Here is an 8,916-nt window from a genome sequence, read left to right on the forward strand (position 1 = left end):
TGTAACAGACCCAATCTTCACCTCTCACGGTGGGCTCCGTTTAGAAAACCTGGGGCCCCCTTTTTTTTAAAATGGGGGATCCACAGCCCTAGAGAGAGAAGATTCACAGGGGAAAGATTCCCACTGAGAAGAGACACAGGGGGACCATGCTGCTTAATAAGGGATACATTTTATTAGAAAAATATATTTAATACAAAAAGGGCCAAGACCAGGTACCCACCACCAACACCAAGATCATGTTAACCACTTGCCGACCGCCTAACGCACATATACGGCGGCAGAATGGCACGGGCAGGCAGAATCACGTACCCGTACGTGATCTGCCTCCCGCGGGCGGGGGGTCCGATCGGACCCCCCCCCCGGTGCCAGCGGCGGTCGGCATTTGACTGGGAGCGTCGGGAGGCGAGGGGGAGACCATCCAATCGTGGCCCCCCCCTCGCGATCGCTCCCAGCCAATCGGAATCCTCCCCTGCCTGTGTGTAGTTTCACACAGGCAGAGGATGTGATGTCATCTCTCCTCGGCTCGGCAGTTTCCGTTCCAGCGCCGAGGAGAGAAGACATGTGAGTGCACAACACACACACACAGTAGAACATGCCAGGCATACTTTACACCCCCGATCCCCCCCTGATCGCCCCCCGATCCCCCCCCAATCACCCCCCCCCTGTCACAAACTGACACCAGCAGTATTTTTTTTTTTTCTGATTACTGCATGGTGTCAGTTTGTGACAGTTACAGTGTTAGGGCAGTGAATATTACCCCCCTTTAGGTCTAGGATACCCCCCTAACCCCCCCTAATAAAGTTTTAACCCCTTGATCACCCCCTGTCACCAGTGTCACTAAGCGATCATTTTTCTGATCGCTGTATTAGTGTCGCTGGTGACGCTAGTTAGGGAGGTAAATATTTAGGTTCGCCGTCAGCGTTTTATAGCGACAGGGACCCCCATATACTATCTAATAAATGTTTTAACCCCTTGATTGCCCCCTAGTTAACCCTTTCACCACTGATCACCGTATAACCGTTACGGGTGACGCTGGTTAGTTCGTTTATTTTTTATAGTGTCAGGGCACCCGTCGTTTATTACCGAATAAAGGTTTAGCCCCCTGATCGCCCGGCGGTGATATGCGTCGCCCCAGGCAGCGTCAGATTAGCACCAGTACCGCTAACACCCAGGCACGCAGCATACGCCTCCCTTAGTGGTATAGCATCAGAACGGATCAATATCTGATCCGATCAGATCTATACTAGTGTCCCCAGCAGTTTAGGGTTCCCAAAAACGCAGTGTTAGCGGGATCAGCCCAGATACCCGCTAGCACCTGCGTTTTTCCCCTCTGCCCAGCCCACCCAAGTGCAGTATCGATCGATCACTGTCACTTACAAAACACTAAACGCATAACTGCAGCGTTCACAGAGTCAGGCCTGATCCCTGCGATCGCTAACAGTTTTCTTAGTAGCGTTTTGGTGAACTGGCAAGCACCAGCCCCAGGCAGCGTCAGGTTAGCGCCAGTACCGCTAACACCCACGCACGCAGCGTACACCTCCCTTAGTGGTATAGTATCTGAACGGATCAATATCTGATCCGATCAGATCTATACTAGCGTCCCCAGCAGTTTAGGGTTTCCAAACACGCAGTGTTAGCGGGATCAGCCCAGATACCTGCTAGCACCTGCGTTTTGCCCCTCCGCCCGGCCCAGCCCACCCAAGTGCAGTATCGATCGATCACTGTCACTTACAAAACACTAAATGCATAACTGCAGCGTTCGCAGAGTCAGGCCTGATCCCTGCGATCGCTAACAGTTTTTTTTTGTAGCGTTTTGGTGAACTGGCAAGCACCAGCGGCCTAGTACACCCCGGTCGTAGTCAAACCAGCACTGCAGTAACACTTGGTGACGTGGCGAGTCCCATAAGTGCAGTTCAAGCTGGTGAGGTGGCAAGCACAAGTAGTGTCCCGCTGCCACCAAAAAGACAAACACAGGCCCGTCGTGCCCATAGTGCCCTTCCTGCTGCATTCGCCAATCCTAATTGGGAACCCACCGCTTCTGCAGCGCCCGTACTTCCCCCATTCACATCCCCAACCAAATGCAGTCGGCTGCATGAGAGGCATTTTCTTTATGTCCTCCTGAGTACCCCTACCCAGCGAACCCCCCCAAAAAAGATGTTGTGTCTGCAGCAAGCGCGGATATAGGCGTGACACCCGCTATTATTGTCCCTCCTGTCCTGACAATCCTGGTCTTTGCATTGGTGAATGTTTTGAACGCTACCATTCATTAGTTGAGTATTAGCGTAGGGTACAGCATTGCACAGACTAGGCACACTTTCACAGGGTCTCCCAAGATGCCATCGCATTTTGAGAGACCCGAACCTGGAACCGGTTACAGTTATAAAAGTTAGTTACAAAAAAAGTGTAAAAAAAAAAAAAAACACATACAAAAATATAAAATAAAAAAATAATAGTTGTCGTTTTATTGTTCTCTCTCTCTCTATTCTCTCTCTCTTGTTCTGCTCTTTTTTACTGTATTCTATTCTGCAATGTTTTATTGTTATTATGTTTTATCATGTTTGTTTTTCAGGTATGCAATTTTTTATACCTTACCGTTTACTGTGCTTTATTGTTAACCATTTTTTTGTCTTCAGGTACGCCATTCACGACTTTGAATGGTTATACCAGAATGATGCCTGCAGGTTTAGGTATCATCTTGGTATCATTCTTTTCAGCCAGCGATCGGCTTTCATGTAAAAGCAATCCTAGCAGCTAATTAGCCTCTAGACTGCTTTTACAAGCAGTGGGAGTGAATGCCCCCCCCCCCAACGTCTTCCGTGTTTTTCTCTGGCTCTCCTGTCTCAACAGGGAACCTGAGAATGCAGCCGGTGATTCAGCCAGCTGACCATAGAGCTGATCAGAGACCAGAGTGGCTCCAAACATCTCTATGGCCTAAGAAACCGGAAGCTACGAGCATTTTATGACTTAGATTTCGCCGGATGTAAACAGCGCCATTGGGAAATTGGGAAAGCATTTTATCACACCGATCTTGGTGTGGTCAGATGCTTTGAGGGCAGAGGAGAAATCTAGGGTCTAATAGACCCCAATTTTTGCAAAAAAGAGTACCTGTCACTACCTATTGCTATGATAGGGGATATTTACATTCCCTGAGATAACAATAAAAATGATTTAAAAAAAAAAAAAAATGAAAGGAACAGTTTAAAAATAAGATAAAAAAAAAATAATAATAATAATAAAGAAAAAAAAAAAAAAAAGCACCCCTGTCCCCCCTGCTCTCGCGCTAAGGCGAACGCAAGCGTCGGTCTGGCGTCAAATGTAAACAGCAATTGCACCATGCATGTGAGGTATCACCGCGAACGTCAGATCGAGGGCAGTAATTTTAGCAGTAGACCTCCTCTGTAAATCTAAAGTGGTAACCTGTAAAGGCTTTTAAAGGCTTTTAAAAATGTATTTAGTTTGTCGCCACTGCACGTTTGTGCGCAATTTTAAAGCATGTCATGTTTGGTATCCATGTACTCGGCCTAAGATCATCTTTTTTATTTCATCAAACATTTGGGCAATATAGTGTGCTTTAGTGCATTAAAATTTTAAAAAGTGTGTTTTTTCCCCAAAAAATGCGTTTGAAAAATCGCTGCGCAAATACTGTGTGAAAAAAAAAAATGAAACACCCACCATTTTAATCTGTAGGGCATTTGCTTTAAAAAAATATATAATGTTTGGGGGTTCAAAGTAATTTTCTTGCAAAAAAAAATTATTTTTTTATGTAATCAAAAAGTGTCAGAGAGGGCTTTGTCTTCAAGTGGTTAGAAGAGTGGGTGATGTGTGACATAAGCTTCTAGATGTTGTGCATAAAATGCCAGGACAGTTCAAAACCCCCCCAAATGACCCCATTTTGGAAAGTAGACACCCCAAGCTATTTGCTGAGAGGCATGTCGAGTCCATGGAATATTTTATATTGTGACACAAGTTGCGGGAAAGAGACAATTTTTTATTTTTTTTTGCTCAAAGTTGTCACTAAATGATATATTGCTCAAACATGCCATGGGAATATGTGAAATTACACCCCAAAATACATTCTGTTGCTTCTCCTGAGTACGGGGATACCACATGTGTGAGACTTTTTGGGAGCATAGCCGCGCACGGGACCCCGAAAACCAAGCACCGCCTTCAGGCTTTCTAAGGCCGTAAATTTTTGATTTCACTCTTCCCTGCCTATCACAGTTTCGGAGGCCATGGAATGCCCAGGTGGCAAAAAACCCCCCCAAATGACCCCATTTTGGAAAGTAGACACCCCAAGCTATTTGATGAGAGGTATAGTGAGTATTTTGCGGACCTCACTTTTTGTCACAAAGTTTTGAAAATTGAAAAAAGAAAAAAAAAATTTTTTTTTCTCGTCTTTCTTTATTTTCAAAAACAAATGAGAGCTGCAAAATACTCACCATGCCTCTCAGCAAATAGCTTGGGGTGTCTACTTTCCAAAATGGGGTCATTTGGGGGGGGGTTTGTGCCACCTGGGCATTCCATGGCCTCCGAAACTGTGATAGGTAGTGAAGAGTAAAATCAAAAATGTACGCCCTTAGAAATCCTGAAGGCAGTGATTGGTTTTCGGGGCCCCGTACGCGGCTAGGCTCTCAAAAAGTCCCACACATGTGGTATCTCCGTACTCAGGAGAAGCAGCTAAATGTATTTTGGGGTGCAATTCCACATATGCCCATGGCCTGTGTGAGCAATATATCATTTAGTGACAACTTTTTGTAATTTTTTTTTTTTTTGTCATTATTCAATCACTTGGGACAAAAAAAATGAATATTCAATGGGCTCAACATGCCTCTCAGCAAATTCCTTGGGGTGTCTACTTTCCAAAATGGGGTCATTTGTGGGGGTTTTGTACTGCCCTGCCATTTTAGCACCTCAAGAAACGACATAGGCAGTCATAAATTAAAGGCTGTGTAAATTCCAGAAAATGTACCCTAGTTTGTAGGCGCTATAACTTTTGCGCAAACCAATAAATATACACTTATTGACATTTTTTCTACCAAAGACATGTGGCCGAATACATTTTGTCCTAAATGTATGACTAAAATTGAGTTTATTGGATTTTTTTTAGAACAAAAAGTAGAAAATATCATTTTTTTTTCAAAATTTTCGGTCTTTTTCCGTGTATAGCGCAAAAAATAAAAACGGCAGAGGTGATCAAATACCATCAAAAGAAAGCTCTATTTGTGGGAAGAAAAGGACGCAAATTTCGTTTGGGTACAGCATTGCATGACCGCGCAATTAGCAGTTAAAGCGACGCAGTGCCGAATTGTAAAAAGTGCTCTGGTCAGGAAGGGGGTAAAACCTTCCGGGGCTGAAGTGGTTATAAATAGACAACGTCGTCTGTTTAAGAGCAGCTGCATCACGCTTCAACCATGCATGCACACGCCTATAACAAGGCTATTGTTAATTAGAGTGGGTAATATTTATGGATCAGACTATTGATCTCAGTGACATGCACCATGCGTAACAAAGTCTGTCCTGTCACTAGGTTTAATTAGAAACCGGTTTAACAAAAAGGACCCCTGTTAAAGGGTGGCTGATTGAGTCAAGTTGCTAGTCCCACAGAGACAGCTTTAATTAGGATTGTAGCAAAACATAGCTGTCAGTGTGGAGAGATGATTATAATCCACAGTTAGTATTCAGTCCAAAGGCACAGAAATACAGTTTCCTAGAGTGGAATTGCATGTATTCACAGGGTTTAACTGTTGGAAAAACAATAGCTCAATGACGCTGTTGTGAAGCTGGCTAATACTAGCCGAGAGGTAACAAACAGCAGGAAAGTAGAAGGAGGCAATTAAAGGACCTATGGTCCGCTCACCCGACCATTCATGGAGCGATATAATCACAGTCCTAATTACCAATAGCCTTGTTATAGGCGTGTGCATGCATGGTTGAAGCGTGATGCAGCTGCTCTTAAACAGACAACGTTGTCTATTTTTAACATGATCTTGGTGTTGGTGGTAGGTACCTGGTCTTGTATTAAATATATTTTTCTAATAAAATGTATCCCTTATTAAGCAGCATGGTCCGTCTCTGTCTCTTCTCAGTGGGAATCTTTCCCCTGTAAATCCTCTCTCTATAGTATTTAGGCACAGAGATCGCACCTATTATTGGTGAGCCTGCAAATCTTGGGACACCACATGGGTATATTGAACACCCAGTGTTGTGGTAACTAATAGTGAGTACTGATCTTCAACCAATTTTTCAATCCACAGCCCTGGGCCTGTAAAGTACCCCACCAGGAATATGGCCGAAAAAACCACATACTGGTTCCCGGGGTCCAGCTCTCTAAAAAGAGAAGCGTTATAGGCAAAACCTTGTTTTTTCGGATTCGAGGCCCGGGTACCATTCAATTCGGCCTTGAAAAGGCACTTTGAATGGATCTGGTTGCATGGCTTGCCCCAGTAAGGAATATTCCAGCAGAGCTCAGCACAGCACATCTTTACTCGTGACCAACACCTAAGACACTGGCGAAAAAACTGAGGGACTCCCAGTAAGGGGAGGGGTTATATAGGGGGCTAAACTTCCTGTCTAGGGTATGCCAGTGTCCATCACCTAGTGGTGCCTATATAACTCATCAGTAAATACTGTGGCTCTCTCCCGTGATGTACGAAAAAGAAATCCACGTTGGTAGGGGAGAGGAGACAAATCGTGTGTTCCTAGTATATAGGAACACCGATCGGTCTTCTCCCCCAGGCAGTCCCCCCCCCCCGTTAGAACACGCTGAGGGAACACATCTAACCCCTTGATCACCCCCTAGTGTTAACCCCTTCCTTGCCAGTGACATTTATACAGTAGTCAGTGGTCCCAAAAAAAGTGTCCGATCTGTACGCCGCAATGTGGCAGTACCTATAAAAAAAAAAAAAAAGGCATAAATCTATCCCCTATTTTGTAGGTGCTATAAAAAAAACTTTTGCGCAAACCAATCAATATACGCTTACTGTGATTTTTTTTTTTTTTTACCAAAAATATGTAGAAAAATATTATTATTGGCCTAAACTGTGGAACAAATGTGTTTTGTTAAATTTGGGGATATTTATTATAGCAAAAAGTAAGAAAAAAAAGATTGTGTTTTTTTCAAAATTGTTGCTCTTTTTTTGTTTAACGAAAAAAAATAAAAACCGCAGGAGGTGATCAAATACCATCAAAAGAAAGCTCTATTTGTGGGAAAAATAAGGACGTCAATTTTGTTGATGCAATTGTCAGTTAAAGTGACGCAGTGCCGCATCGCAAAAATGGCCTGGTCAGGAAGGGGGTAAATCATTCCGGGGCTGAAGTGGTTAAGGTCTCATGCACACTGTAGCTCAAATAAGCTGCTTCTACAAGCGTTTGAGTTTTATTTTTTCCCTGCCTACAAACTATAGGCGTTTTCAGGAAAAGCAAAAACCCCTCCAAAGTCGCATTCTGAAGAGTTGGTTTTGAGCTAAAAAAAAAAATGCACGAACGCTCATTTATGAGTGTTCAGTGTTTTTTTTATGTACATTGTTCAGAAACTAGAGAGAGGGGAAAAAAAAACAACAAAAAAACCACAAAAAAAAACAACAAAAAAAACACACCCTCGAAAATAGTAAAAATATAGATAAAGAGAATTTTAATATTAAAATAATATTTTTTATTCTTACAAACAATTTAGTTTTTTTTTCTTCTTTATATAGCTCTAGATCTCTCTCACCACACCACATTTTCAATACAATGAAGCAAAATCAGACCTGCACCATTCTTTCTGATGAAGCTCCACAAGGAATGGTATATGTGCAATTTCTGTACAATGTTGTGCGCATTGCAACAAGGGTGCATCTGTATGGAGTTGGAGGTGCAATTCAAAATAATCATCCTATGGGGTAGATTTACTAAAGACAAATAGACTGTGCACTGTGCAAGTGCAGCTGCACTCGTTTTCCTTATTAACCTCCCTGGCGGTATGATTATTTCGGATTTTAGGTGCTGAAAGCGGTACCATTATTTTGCATGGAAATTTGGGGTTTTATATTGTAGGTCTGTAAATCTTAACAATAACACACTTAAATCTGTCCAAACCAGAGTCTAGTAGATATCCCGGGTATGATAAAGTTTGAAACACAAAAACATAAATTATAATAAATAAAAATGAATAATTAAAAAAAATAAAAAAAAAATAGTAATAAAATAAATTTCCCCACAATTCACTATCGCTCAATTCTGCAAGTGTTCTAATTTACTATCGCTGTTTTCTAGCTGGTCTAAAGCCACTTTTGACGTAAAGGGACACTTTTTGGTTGCTATGGACAATCTACAGTTTCCAGGCAGAAAGAACAGTGTATATCATGTAAAACTGCATGCAGGGCATGGGCCAAAGCACTGGGGACAAAAGGGATGTGAAATCATTTCATACAGTACTGTAATCTGTAAGATTACAGTACTGTATGTGTTATGATTTTTACTTTTTTTTAAATTTGCCGCCAGGCTCCGCCCCCGTGCGTCGCGCCGCTCACAGGGAACGGAGCCTGGCACGGAGAGGCTTCGGAGGAGGACGGAGCCCTCGGACACTGCGGGTGACATCGCAGGATCCCGGGGACAAAGTAAGTAACGCCGCCCCAGGATCCTGCAATGCGATCCCGAGTGTGGCTCGGGGTTACCGCTAATGGTACTGAATTTTAACCCCGAGCCACACTCGGGAAAACCGCCAGGGAGGTTAAATGCAAAGTGGCAAAATTTCACTTTGTAAAGAATACCCAAACAGGTGTAAGGAAAATAAAACAAAAAAAACCCAAACAAATTAAAAAAAAAAAAAAAAACAACACATCTTTTCTTGCAGATGACTGGATGATGGAAATCAGCAGGGGGGGTTTACCACATTTACTAAAGCTCTGGGGAAAATGGGTGCAACTGCATTTGCAA

Source organism: Aquarana catesbeiana, linkage group LG06 (assembly GCF_042186555.1).
Source record: "Aquarana catesbeiana isolate 2022-GZ linkage group LG06, ASM4218655v1, whole genome shotgun sequence".
Lineage (NCBI taxonomy): Eukaryota > Metazoa > Chordata > Amphibia > Anura > Ranidae > Aquarana > Aquarana catesbeiana.